The sequence below is a fragment of the Rana temporaria genome, chromosome 10, assembly GCF_905171775.1.
Source record: "Rana temporaria chromosome 10, aRanTem1.1, whole genome shotgun sequence".
Taxonomy (NCBI): domain Eukaryota; kingdom Metazoa; phylum Chordata; class Amphibia; order Anura; family Ranidae; genus Rana; species Rana temporaria.
The window spans coordinates 55,685,834-55,700,506 of record NC_053498.1 but is presented as its reverse complement, the minus strand read 5'-3'; positions in this window follow the sequence as shown (position 1 = coordinate 55,700,506).

Below are 14,673 nucleotides of genomic sequence, written 5' to 3'. Positions count from 1 at the left end.
GGTGTGTTGATTAACTGATACCTTTATTTTTGGTAAGGTCCGCTGTCTGGTTATGGGTGTCAATTTGGCCGCTAGCATTGGGCCCATTCTGTCGCGTTGGTGGTAAAACTTAGCACCACTCTATCGTATATGTTTTTCAGCTTTTGAGGTGAGGGCTAAGTTAAGGGACAAGCGCGCAGCATCCAAATCTGCTACGGGGGAGCCAGTTTGGGGTATTGTTTATGGAGGTTGCGTAGACGATTAAATTCCTTTTCTAGCTTTTCTATATCAATAGAGTGTTCCATTTTCACCTAGGTAGAAATTTGGATCAATTTTCCCCTGATCGTAGCCTTGTGCGCAGCACAAAGGGTCTCCACAGAGACCTCCTCAGTTGTGTTCATGAGGAAATATTCCTTGATAGCTTTCTCTATTTCTGAGGTTCTTACTGGATCACTGAGCAGGGATTTGTTTAGTCTCCAATGGAGGAGGGTGGGGCGATTAGAGCTTCTTCTAAGGGATAGGAGTACTATAGAATGGTCAGACCATACCGTATCTCTGATAGAGGCTTTGATCAAGTCTGGGGTTGTGGATGCAGAGACAAATATGTGGTCAATCCTAGCGTAGGACTGGTGTGGTTGGGAGAAGTGCGTATAATCCCTCTTAGTGGGATTAAGTTCCCTCCAGGCATCGGCTAGGCCATAATGATGTTGTGAAAAACTAAAAAGGTGGGACTTTACATGAAGTGCCGGGTATCAGCCGAGCACCTCCATCCCCGGCAATTGAACTGAAAAAGACAAGGGTGGGACATTAAATGAAGCATGCATCCCAGGAGAAAATAGTTATAATGATGTTGTAACTTAGCAAGTTTAAGACTTCTCCTGGGTGGGTGAATGAGCTGGGCTCCTGGGAGCCTGGTTTTGTCCAGTACCTGATCCAGGGCAGTATTTGAGTGACCCCCATAAATGACTATAGCGCCCAATAAGGGTCCTAGTGTTTCGAACATTGACTGAAAAAAGGTAGCTTGGCCCTGATTAGGTGCATAGTATGATATGATGGAGTAAAGGTGGCCGTCTATCGTGCCCTTTATGAGGATAAATCTGCCATCTGGATCCCTGTGTTCTAGCTGTGTTGAGAACCTGCAGTTCTTAGATATAAGGATCGCTACTCCCCTAGTTTTGTCCTCAGCATTCGCTAGAAAAAACAACAAGAATTTCGCATAGAGGAAGGATGGACTATATCACCTTGGAAAGTGAGTCTCCTGAAGGACTATGTCAGCTTTTTGGGACTGCATGGATGGCAAGATCTTCCGGCATTTAACTGGGGAGTTCATTCCCTGCGCGTTGTGAGAAGCACCCCGCAGAGGAGGAGAGGGTGTGGTGTTGTCAGCCATTGAGCAGAGTGTGATGGCCCGCAGTCGGTACCCTGTCACCTACCTCAGAGATGTCCATTGGTCTTATCCAGTACCCATTCCAGCGAGATCTGCGCTCCTAAACAGAAGTTGACTCAGCAGGTGATTCCCGAAGGCTGGCAAAAAGGGAAGAAGAAGACGACAACAGGTTAGAAGAAGAAAGGAAAAGAAACAGAGGCAAGAGGGGGATGGTCGAACCCTCTAGGGGTTCTATTGGACAGGAGTAGCTTACTAGCTCACTGTCCAATAAACATACAGTGGATTCAGTTTCTACTAGAGAGACCGAGGTCCCACCAAATGGACTCGGGAAATCCAGAGCCATTAGGAGGGTGGAGCGCATGAACATATCACCCTGGCCCAGGCACACCAACATGTAAAACTCTGCAAAATGTTAAACAAACTCAAAGTCCGACTACAGCTTGTCCAATGTGATAAAAGGGTTGAGCTGGATTATCGTGTAAATGAGGGGAGGGGGAAGAGGTGGAGGGAAAATTGTTACTGGAGCCAGAATGTTACGGTAGGAATTTGAGGGGGCAGGTGGGCTAAGGGGGGTATGAACAGAAGTCTTTTGATCACTTGTGAAGGGGTCTGGGGAGGAGTCCCCAGAAATATGACCCGACGGGTTGGAAGACCACCCGGTGGGCAGGCTACAGTTAATGGCAACAGTCTTTATGCAGTAGCCATCAATCGATCATAGTGTTCTTGGTGCAGTCCCAGAAAGAAGAAAAATATTCGTAAACTGTGAAAAAAAATGTTTTAACCGTTTCCCTCTGTGTGTGCGGAGTGCTACCAACCTCTGCCCAACACTGGCAACAACTGCAGAGTTCTAGGGAATCCAGGACAGCCAGCCCCTCTCCCAAGTGACAAGCTGATGTAGTGATGATCCTACTCCCAGCTGAAGCGCTGACAACAGGGCAAAGCGATGCTTGCCTCTGTCTTGCACTTATAGTGTCTCCACGGTTTCAGGAAACCAGGGCAGTTGGCCCTACTTCCCTGAAGCAGACAAAGCTGAAGCGCTGGAAGCCAGACAGAGATTCCACAACCTTTGTACCGCACCTACCGATGACAAGTATTCCCTGCGGCCCAGAATGGAGATCATGTTGACCGACTATGTGGGTTTACTCTGCCCGACTACCATGAAGGTCAAAATGTTGCTGGAAGAAAATAGGATGCCCACAACATTCCTAATGATTAAAAACCATAGAGCAATACAACCTCTTAATGGGCAAAAACGATTGTATATGTAAAAAAGTATAATCGGCTTTATTAGTACGTATTAAAAATATACACAATTATAAAAGAGAAAAAAAAATGTTATGCTGTTTTAACACATCTGTTGTTAATGTGGAGATAACCAAGTGCTTCCGTCCGCAAATAGAAACAAGGAGACAGAAAACATCAAATGCATTTCGAAATAGAAAGAATATAGGTTTCTTCTTCAGGGATACATGGTTATCATGAATGATCATCTATAACAGAAGCAATACCATCAGATATTACATCAATAAACAAAATACAAACTAAAATACAGTATATGATGTTATACTGACCCACATCAAATGCAAAAACCGCAACATTTAAAAACCACAGGATAGCGAATTTTGCTATGCCACCATGAACTCCATCAGGACAGGGTGCAGAAGCCCCAGAATCTCCACCTACTGTTGCATGATGAGCCCTCCCATGAAACTATGCCCAGTCTTGGGTACGGAAGACAGGTCTGCTCAGTGGCGGCCCATAATGCAGGGCGCAGGGTTGCCGACCCCCTATCCATGCATCCGGCCCCCTAATCTACATGCGTGGTGACAGACTCATGGATTCCAATGTTTTTTTTTTAAGCACGTGATTAGAGCCAGAGGCTCTACTAGGCTTCAAAAAAGGGTGGGCTCGCTTGTGTGACAGTAGCGAATAAATATATTTGCAATTGTCACACTTATTCTCTTCCTGGCCAACCAGGAAGCGGGTCATGAGACGCTTTTCCTGATTGGCCCAAAGGAGAATGTATCCTATTTGCCTAGGGGGAAGAGAAAGGAGGAGATGCATGGCCGCCGTGATGCTGAGGACCGACCGACTGACCCATCATCTGCGACTCGGAGGGTAATCCTCCTTAAGCAGTAGCTGTTGTCTCCATGACTAGCCAGGAGCTGGAGAAAAGCAACACATACCTTCTCCCAGCCGACCTCATCAACCTGTCATCCCTGGGCATGATTGCCTGCATCAGCCTGCTTGGCAATCTCCTGTTCGCTTTCATTACCCTGTGAGACCAGAGGCTGCACAGAGCCCCTTTCGCTATCGAACCTCTATCCTGCCTACTTCTCTCCCATGCGCAGATTAATATAGGGGGTGAGACTCTACATGCAGCGTTTTTTGCGGACGATGTGCTGCTTTTCTCCTCCTCAGTGTCCACTGATCTGTCGATCATCTAGGACATCTTCACGATATGGCTTCCCACAGCATAACTTATTTGGGCATTAAGGGCGAGAACCATCTTCTTAATATCAACTAGATTTTACACCATTATTTACTAAAATATGTTGTGTTAGAAGCATGAACATTCCTACCCATATCGCTCTTTGGGGGATGCCATTTAAGATGATTTATATACTGTTGAAACATGCCAATGTCCTGGCCCTACATAAAGCCTTAGTGGCATTTCTCTGGCATTCCAAGCGGCCATGTATTGCACTCCATAAACTTTATCTCCCGAAAAGCGTAATGGAGTGGGCCTGCCCAATCTGAAGGCAATGGTGTATATTGGATCCTCCAGTCATCTGTATATTCTAACTATGCACTAGAGTCAGCTTTGGTCTATCCCTACAACCTTGCAGCGGTGCTGCATGTTAAATCCACCTATTTGGTACGTGAACTTCTTTACCTGGAAAAGTTGGATACCATGATTCAGAACTATACCATCACAAAGCGTTTTTTCACACACTGGAAACCTTTCATTGTGTATGCTTTCACCACCTCAGAGATAATAATAGTGCAGCGCAAAACAAACAATTTTAAACTATACATACAGAAAGTTAAAACATATGATATATGATATATAATTAAAAATTATATAATAAAGTCCATATAAAGTGCTCAAGTGCAAAAAGATGATCCAAATCGGAATATAATAGTGCAAAAATCCAAAGGGTGATATCCAGAAGGAACCTCCACCAAATAGCAGGAATAGCCTCTCACCTTACAACTTCGACCTGCAATAGGTCACAAAGCATAATCAGAGAACCACCTGTTCTCAGAGGACAGCAAGCAATGCAGCAGTAGAACCACGATATCAGTCAGACTCAGGATCAGGACATGGCAATCAGGGCATAAAAACAAAGGAGAGGAAATCTAGTGCTCTCTGAAGCCAAAATACATTTATTTAAGAATAAAAAACGAATACACTCACTGTATAAGCACTCTCAAACGAGTGCAGCGAAACAGCATAAAACATCCATAAGAGCATGGGTTTCAGTCTAGGTCGGTGATCGCGGTTGACGTCACACGTGGCCCCTTCCCCTCGTACGACGTTACGTCCCTATGAGCGGGACTTCATCAGCGTGGGGTGAAAAAAGGCAGCATGCAAACGTCCCGCTGTCTAGGTATAAGAAGCCTGTGGCTGCCATGACACACCCACTAGTAATCAAGCCCTCCCATCAATCCTAATTAGACAACAAAGACTGTCAGCAAAGGAAGGCACAAACTGCACCATGATGGAAAAAAGTGACAGATTCGATCATAATGGGAAAAAGGAAACACATTCGATCGGAATACTATCAAAGGGCAGACTCCTAAATACCAAAAGTTATATATATGCAATAAGGATAGAAATCCTCAAAGGCAAAAAAGACCCCTTTAAAAAGAAATCTTACATAAAAAATATAAATGACGTCAGCCACGATCGCACACCCAAATTACATAAAATACATCAAAAACACATATGTAAATCCTTATATATTAACCCATTAAGGTCTCGAAAAAGGAACACTACGTGTAACAGATAGATACTGGACATAAATGTTAAGAATATTAAAAATAATAATATTAATATTAAAATATATATATATAAAATATAATATATACAAAATATAATTAAAAATATTTTAAAAATATTTAAAAAATATTTAAAAATATACAGATACATAAGAAAGGGGGGATTATCTATTGGAAATGAAACAATTAAGGTCAAACTCTACATTTAAACCAGCTGGCGAGGATACTTTAGTCTCATATATCCAATAAGACTCACGCCGACTCAATTGGCGGATGTAATGTCCCCCTCGCCAATGTTTTGTAACTTTTTCAATGCCCCAGAATTTTAACCCTTTGGGATTCCTCTGGTGACACTGCCTAAAGTGTTTAGATACACTGTGACTCCTAATACCCCTTTTGATATTGCTGATATGTTCCCCCACTCTCACATGCAATGCCCGTGACGTGCGACCCACATACTGCAAGCCGCACTCACACTCAAGCATATAAACTACGCCGATAGTATCGCATGTAATTAATTGCTTGATGGGATACTCTAACTGGGTCACATTGGAACAGAAAGACTTCCGTTTCTTAATATGCTGTTTGACATGCTTGCAGGTCGCACAGCGACCGCAAGCATAAAATCCAGATAGGAAGTCAAAAAGTTTTGGCTGTGCAACAACTGGCGGGTCAATTACACCAGGGGCTAGACTATTCCTCAGAGAGGGGGCTTTTCTATAGATGAATTGTGGCCGATCCGGAAGGGCCGGACCCAAAACATCGCCCTTCAAGATGGGCCAGTGTTTGGCCACTATTTTTTCAAATTTCTTATACTGAATGTTATAGTCAAGCACCATTTTGAAGTTAGATGACTCCTTATCAGTAATGGGTGGTTTGTCAGCTACAATAACACTCCTCTCTAACAGCCTAACTTTTTCCATTTCTTGCATAATCAAGGGGCGAGAGTAACCTTTAGACACAAATCGATTAGATAATTCCTGCGACTGGGCCAGATAATCCGACTCCAGGGTGCAATTCCTGCGGAGCCTCACAAACTGGCCTCGCGGGATATTGCATAGCCACAGACGATGGTGACAACTTGACAAAGGAATATATCCATTACGATCAACTGTTTTAAAATAATTTTTGGTTAAAAGCACATTATCTGACTTGAATATCTCAAGGTCAAGGAAGTTTATCTTATCATGGGAGACTGTCCAAGTTAAAACTATATTCTTGGTATTAGAATTCAGTTTATCCATAAAAAATTGTAATGAGGGCAGGTCACCCTCCCAGACCATGATAAGGTCATCAATGTACCTATGGTAACACCGCAACTGGTGCGGTCTATCTTGGAAAACAACGTCACGCTCCCAGTGCGCTATAAAGAGATTGGCCACACTGGGAGCGAAACGGGCTCCCATAGCAACTCCACATTGCTGAAGAAAGAATTCTTTATTAAACCAAAAATAATTTCTTAACAAACAAAATTTAAGGCAATCCAGCAAGAACGTTTTGCCTAACGTTTACAAGTGGCAATCTCTTAGCTCTCTGTCTTTAGCCCCTACTTTATCTGCATCAATGGATACCTCTGAACCACCCCCTCCCATGTTATCCCAGGGATCTGGGATTAACCATGGTGATGGGGTGTCAACTAGGACACCTTTGAGACCATTCAGTCCTCTAAACAGAGGAGGGGGTCCTACAAGGGGAAGGGGTAAAAATAACAAAAATAAAAATACGAGAGGAAAAGCAGGTCACCAAGTCGGTAGACTACCTCAATCACCTGGACCTGATTCTCAGGCCATTCCTCCCTGGAGGACAGTCTCTAACAGGGGGAACGGACAGGGTGGTGGGAGGGGTGGCGTCCCAGGGGGGGCCCCACCTCTGCCCACCTATAATTACTATGCACCTTTGCAGAACTATTGGGAAGGACCTCCACCTACCAATCAGCATTTTTTAGGGCAGGGGAGGACCCCTTGGAGGGGACCTCTGCCTTACCCACCTCCTTGGATAGGGGATTGGGGGGAGAACGGTCCTCCTCCTCCAAGTCAGACCCCAAGGGGGAAATCCACCCTAAAGAGAAAAAATCTAGAGGGGTCAGAGGCGGTAGAAGAGCCCAAAAGGCCAAGGTCCTGATAGGTACTGGAATTTTTAACCTTAGCGGAGTTCCTTTGACCGATGATGAAACTAGAGTTTTAGATAGAGGCTTAAAATTTGCCCCGATCCGGAATATGAACAAATTTCAGACTTATGTCAATGTACAAAAGTACACCAGAAGTCTGAATATGAAAAAGTATTTCTTGTCTAATCCAATAGAGAGGAATTCCTCTGGGATTACTCCGGGTCATTCGAATCTTAGGAACCGCTCCACTTTTAACCCACAATATACAGATACTAGGCATCTTGATGTCTTTCGCAATATGGTGTGTAAAGATTTGGAAAGTCTCAACATCAAGAGAGTGAAAGATTCTCAATGTATTAAGCGTGGAATTTTATCACTAGAAAAACGGAATGATATAGTGATTCGTCCCGCTGATAAGGGGGGGGGGCTTGTTGTGCTCAGTAAGGCTTATTATTTCGAGGAGATGAGCAGACTTTTGAGCGACCGTAGTACTTATTCTGTATTGCGGGGTGATCCTATGGTGATGTATAAAAATGAGCTGCATTCTTTGGTGGAAGTGGGTAAGGGTAAGGGTGTTCTGACCAGTAAGGAGGCCTCTTATTTAGATCCTTTTTACTGCCGGACTCCCATTATCTACTTTCTACCGAAATTACATAAGGATGCTGAAAGGCCTCCTGGCCGCCCTATTGTAAACGGCATAGATTCCGTCAGTTCACGACTGGGACAATATCTTGATGTTTTTCTACAACCCCTTGTATGTAGGTTGCCTGCTTACCTCAGGGATACTAAACAGATCATTCAGATTTTGGATACTATCCCCTGCACTCCCAATACCATTCTTGTGACTGCAGATGTAGGGTCGCTCTATACCATGATCGATCACGAAGCAGCCTTGACTTCGGTTCGTTGGGCGTTAGAGTCCTCCGACCTTAGCTACGATCATGTGCAGTTCTTGCTGGATTGCCTTAAATTTTGTTTGTTAAGAAATTATTTTTGGTTTAATAAAGAATTCTTTCTTCAGCAATGTGGAGTTGCTATGGGAGCCCGTTTCGCTCCCAGTGTGGCCAATCTCTTTATGGGGCACTGGGAGCGTGACGTTGTTTTCCAAGATAGACCGCACCAGTTGCGGTGTTACCGTAGGTACATTGATGACCTTATCATGGTCTGGGAGGGTGACCTGCCCTCATTACAATTTTTTATGGATAAACTGAATTCTAATACCAAGAATATAGTTTTAACTTGGACAGTCTCCCATGATAAGATAAACTTCCTTGACCTTGAGATATTCAAGTCAGATAATGTGCTTTTAACCAAAAATTATTTTAAAACAGTTGATCGTAATGGATATATTCCTTTGTCAAGTTGTCACCATCGTCTGTGGCTATGCAATATCTCGCGAGGCCAGTTTGTGAGGCTCCGCAGGAATTGCACCCTGGAGTCGGATTATCTGGCCCGGTCGCAGGAATTATCTAATCGATTTGTGTCTAAAGGTTACTCTCGCCCCTTGATTATGCAAGAAATGGAAAAAGTTAGGCTGTTAGAGAGGAGTGTTATTGTAGCTGACAAACCACCCATTACTGATAAGGAGTCATCTAACTTCAAAATGGTGCTTGACTATAACATTCAGTATAAGAAATTTGAAAAAATAGTGGCCAAACACTGGCCCATCTTGAAGGGCGATGTTGTTTTGGGTCCAGCCCTTCCGGATCGGCCACAATTCATCTATAGAAAAGCCCCCTCTCTGAGGGATAGTCTAGCCCCTGGTGTAATTGACCCGCCAGTTGTTGCACAGCCAAAACTTTTTGACTTCCTATCTGGATTTTATGCTTGCGGTCGCTGTGCGACCTGAAAGCATGTCAAACAGCATATTAAGAAACGGAAGTCTTTCTGTTCCAATGTGACCCAGTTAGAGTATCCCATCAAGCAATTAATTACATGCGATACTATCGGCGTAGTTTATATGCTTGAGTGTGAGTGCGGCTTGCAGTATGTGGGTCGCACGTCACGGGCATTGCATGTGAGAGTGGGGGAACATATCAGCAATATCAAAAGGGGTATTAGGAGTCACAGTGTACAGTGAGGAAAATAAGTATTTGAACACCCTGCTATTTTGCAAGTTCTCCCACTTGGAAATCATGGAGGGGTCTGAAATTGTCATCATAGGTGCATGTCCACTGTGAGAGACATAATCAAAAAAAAAAATTCCAGAAATCACAATTTATGATTTTTTTAACTATTTATTTGTATGATGCAGCTGCAAATAAGTATTTGAACACCTGTCTATCAGCTAGAATTCTGACCCTCAAAGACCTGTTAGTCTGCCTTTAAAATGTCCACATCCATTCCATTTATTATGCTAAATTAGATGCACCTGTTTGAGGTCATTAGCTGCATAAAGACACCTGTCCACCCCATACAATCAGTAAGAATCCAACTACTAACATGGCCAAGACCAAAGAGCTGTCCAAAGACACTAGAGACAAAATTGTACACCTCCACAAGGCTGGAAAGGGCTACGGGGAAATTGCCAAGCAGCTTGGTGAAAAAAGGTCCACTGTTGGAGCAATCATTAGAAAATGGAAGAAGCTAAACATGACTGTCAATCTCCCTCGGACTGGGGCTCCATGCAAAATCTCACCTCGTGGGGTCTCAATGATCCTAAGAAAGGTGAGAAATCAGCCCAGGACTACACGGGAGGAGCTGGTCAATGACCTGAAAAGAGCTGGGACCACCGTTTCCAAGGTTACTGTTGGTAATACACTAAGATGTCATGGTTTGAAATCATGCATGGCACGGAAGGTTCCCCTGCTTAAACCAGCACATGTCAAGGCCCGTCTTAAGTTTGCCAATGACCATTTGGATGATCCAGAGGAGTCATGGGAGAAAGTCATGTGGTCAGATGAGACCAAAATAGAACTTTTTGGTCATAATTCCACTAACCGTGTTCGGAGGAAGAAGAATGATGAGTACCATCCCAAGAACACCATCCCTACTGTGAAGCATGGGGGTGGTAGCATCATGCTTTGGGGGTGTTTTTCTGCACATGGGACAGGGCGACTGCACTGTATGAAGGAGAGGATGACCGGGGCCATGTATTGCGAGATTTTGGGCAACAACCTCCTTCCCTCAGTTAGAGCTTTGAAGATGGGTCGAGACTGGGTCTTCCAACATGACAATGACCCGAAGCACACAGCCAGGATAACCAAGGAGTGGCTCTGTAAGAAGCATATCAAGGTTCTGGCGTGGCCTAGCCAGTCTCCAGACCTAAACCCAATAGAGAATCTTTGGCGGGAGCTCAAACTCTGTGTTTCTCAGCGACAGCCCAGAAACCTGACTGATCTAGAGAAGATCTGTGTGGAGGAGTGGGCCAAAATCCCTCCTCCAGTGTGTGCAAACCTGGTGAAAAACTACAAGAAACGTTTGACCTCTGTAATTGCAAACAAAGGCTACTGTACCAAATATTAACATTGATTTTCTCAGGTGTTCAAATACTTATTTGCAGCTGTATCATAGAAATAAATAGTTAAAAAAATCATACATTGTGATTTCTGGATTTTTTTTTTGATTATGTCTCTCACAGTGGACATGCACCTACGATAACAATTTCAGACCCCTCCATTATTTCCAAGTGAGAGAACTTGCAAAATAGCAGGGTGTTCAAATACTTATTTTCCTCACTGTATCTAAACACTTTAGGCAGTGTCACCAGAGGAATCCCAAAGGGTTAAAATTCTGGGGCATTGAAAAAGTTACAAAACATTGGCGAGGGGGACATTACATCCGCCAATTGAGTCGGCGTGAGTCTTATTGGATATATGAGACTAAAGTATCCTCGCCAGCTGGTTTAAATGTAGAGTTTGACCTTAATTGTTTCATTTCCAATAGATAATCCCCCCTTTCTTATGTATCTGTATATTTTTAAATATTTTTTAAATATTTTTAATTATATTTTGTATATATTATATTTTATATATATATATTTTAATATTAATATTTTTATTTTTAATATTCTTAACATTTATGTCCAGTATCTATTTGTTACACGTAGTGTTCCTTTTTCGAGACCTTAATGGGTTAATATATAAGGATTTACATATGTGTTTTTGATGTATTTTATGTAATTTGGGTTTGCGATCGTGGCTGACGTCATTTATATTTTTTATGTAAGATTTCTTTTTAAAGGGGTCTTTTTTGCCTTTGAGGATTTCTATCCTTATTGCATATATATAACTTTTGGTATTTAGGAGTCTGCCCTTTGATAGTATTCCGATCGAATGTGTTTCCTTTTTCCCATTATGATCGAATCTGTCACTTTTTTCCATCATGGTGCAGTTTGTGCCTTCCTTTGCTGACAGTCTATGTTGTCTAATTAGGATTGATGGGAGGGCTTGATTACTAGTGGGTGTGTCATGGCAGCCACAGGCTTCTTATACCTAGACAGCGGGACGTTTGCATGCTGCCTTTTTTCACCCCACGCTGATGAAGTCCCGCTCATAGGGATGTAACGTCGTACGAGGGGAAGGGGCCACGTGTGACGTCAACCGCGATCGCCGACCTAGACTGAAACCCATGCTCTTATGGATGTTTTATGCTGTTTCGCTGCACTCGTTTGAGAGTGCTTATACAGTGAGTGTATTCATTTTTTATTCTTAAATAAATGTATTTTGGCTTCAGAGAGCACTAGATTTCCTCTCCTTTGTTTTTTATGCCCTGATTGCCATGTCCTGATCCTGAGTCTGACTGATATCGTGGTTCTACTGCTGCATTGCTTGCTGTCCTCTGAGAACAGGTGGTTCTCTGATTATGCTTTGTGACCTATTGCAGGTCGAAGTTGTAAGGTGAGAGGCCATTCCTGCTATTTGGTGGAGGTTCCTTCTGAATATCACCCTTTGGATTTTTGCACTATTATATTCCGATTTGGATCATCTTTTTGCACTTGAGCACTTTATATGGACTTTATTATATAATTTTTAATTATATATCATATATCATATGTTTTAACTTTCTGTATGTATAGTTTAAAATTGTTTGTTTTGCGCTGCACTATTATTATTTTATGTCAATGTGAGGTGTTTTATTTGAATTTACCTTAGTGCTGGCTTGCATTTTTTAGTTTATATTTACATTCCAGCGCTGAATAATTTTTCTTTATTACCACCTCAGAGATAACTCACCTCATGGTGTCATTCCAGTTCAATGAATGGTATGCCAAGGCAAAAAACTAAAGCTCCTGCCTATGGAAGACTCCATTGGGTCTTTGCCCACTAACACCTGTGATAAACACATGTGATGTCACTGTCACCTTGGTAGCTTATTCTATGTTTTTTCATTTTCTTTTTATTTATTTTTTCTTTCAAGATTGTTTAACCTCTTCACACTAACATAAAGCATATATGTGGCCTTCTACTTCAAGTGGTTGTACTGGGGTGTTGCCTGCAGCATCACAGATGCAGAGCCGATTGTTTGCTTTCTTGTAATAAGAACCAATGTGGTTTATCAGCTTATTACAAGCAGCAGGAGTGGATGTCCCTCCCTCCTAGCACCTTCTACGGCTCGCCCAGGCTCTCCTATCCTGTCGTATCTTAGACCCCAATCACACCTAGGCGTTTTTACGCCTGTAGCGCTACGCCGCTGCCACCAGAGGGCTGAAAACAGATGTCCCTCTATGGAGATGGTTCACATCTCCACGCCGAACGCCTGTCGCCTGCCGCGTGAAAAAAGGTCCCGGACCTTTTTTTCAGGCGTCTTCGAGCGTTCGGCTAGGAGATGGCAATCATTTCCATAGAGGGGGTCATCTTGGGGCACATCTAGCCGGACAATACTGGCGTTTTGTCGCCGCAAATCGCGGTACAAAACGCCGCTATTTTTACCGCGATTTGCAGCGACAAAACGCCGCGATTTCGTCCGTCTAGATGTGAATGCAGCTTTAGGGTTGCAATATTTACGCTTAACGCTAGGGGGCGCTTCCCTAGACTTCCGCGTTGAATATGCAAATTAGGTAGATACGCCGATTCAGAAACGTACGTCCGCCCGGCGCATTTTTTTTACGTTGTTTGCGTAAGGCTTTTTCCGGCGTAAAGTTACCCCTCATAAAGCAGGGGTAAGTCATGTTAAGTATGGACGTCGGAAACGACCGAACAGCGTTGTATTTTACGTCGTTTACGTAAGTCGTTCGCAAATTATGGCTGTACGTAAAAGCATTGACAGTTTGCGGCGTTATTTGGAACATGCGCACTTGGAAACGCTTATGCCGGACCACATACGTTACGCCGCCGTAACTTAGGGCGCAAGTTCTTTCTGAATACGGAACTTGCGCCCTAATTTACGGCGGCATAACGTATATGAGACGCCAATAGATACACTATTGTATCTGAATCCGGGCCTGTAACTTTAACTGACTAGCCTGCCTGCCTGCTCTATCTACATACAAAAAATGAAACTCTCTCTCTCTCTCTGTCTTCTCTTAACCACCGCAACACACTACACAAGGCCGACCTGCAGGCAGCCTTTTATAGTGTGGGGTGTGTACTAAACCCCCTAAGCCATAATTGGCCAAAACCACCCTGGCTTTGGCCAATTATGGCTCTCTGTTTTTTTTTGCAAGCTGTGATTGGCCAAGCATGCGGGTCATAGTGCATGCTTGGCCAGTCATCAGCCAGCAATGCACTGCAATGCCGCAGTGAATTATGGGCCATGGCACGCCACTCGAATTTGGCGCGAATGGCCTGTAACGTTCGTATTTCGACGAACTGTCGAACATAAGATGTTTGAGTCGAACGTGAGTTTGACACGAACACGAAGATCATCCCTAGTAATCAGAAACCTAATTAACATGAGATAATTATATAATCCTTTAGACAACCTAGGTGACCTTTGAGTTCCTAGCCTGGCTGTCTCCTAGCTCCCTAACTACAATATACATTATCATAAATACAAACACATGACACCTTCACACAATTGCAGGGTCAATTAGCACAACCAACAATGGGTGACAGAGAAGCCACACGACTCATTTTCATTATAGAAGACAACAGACAGACAGGTGGCTGGAGGTGATGACATTAGCATCTCCTTACAGTATATGTCCCAACAGTATGAATCAGTCACTCTTTCTAATATGGCATATACAGGGTTCCCAGAGTCTGTGTGTCTTTGGGGGACATGGACCTGAATCCAAAGTAACACAACCTCAGGG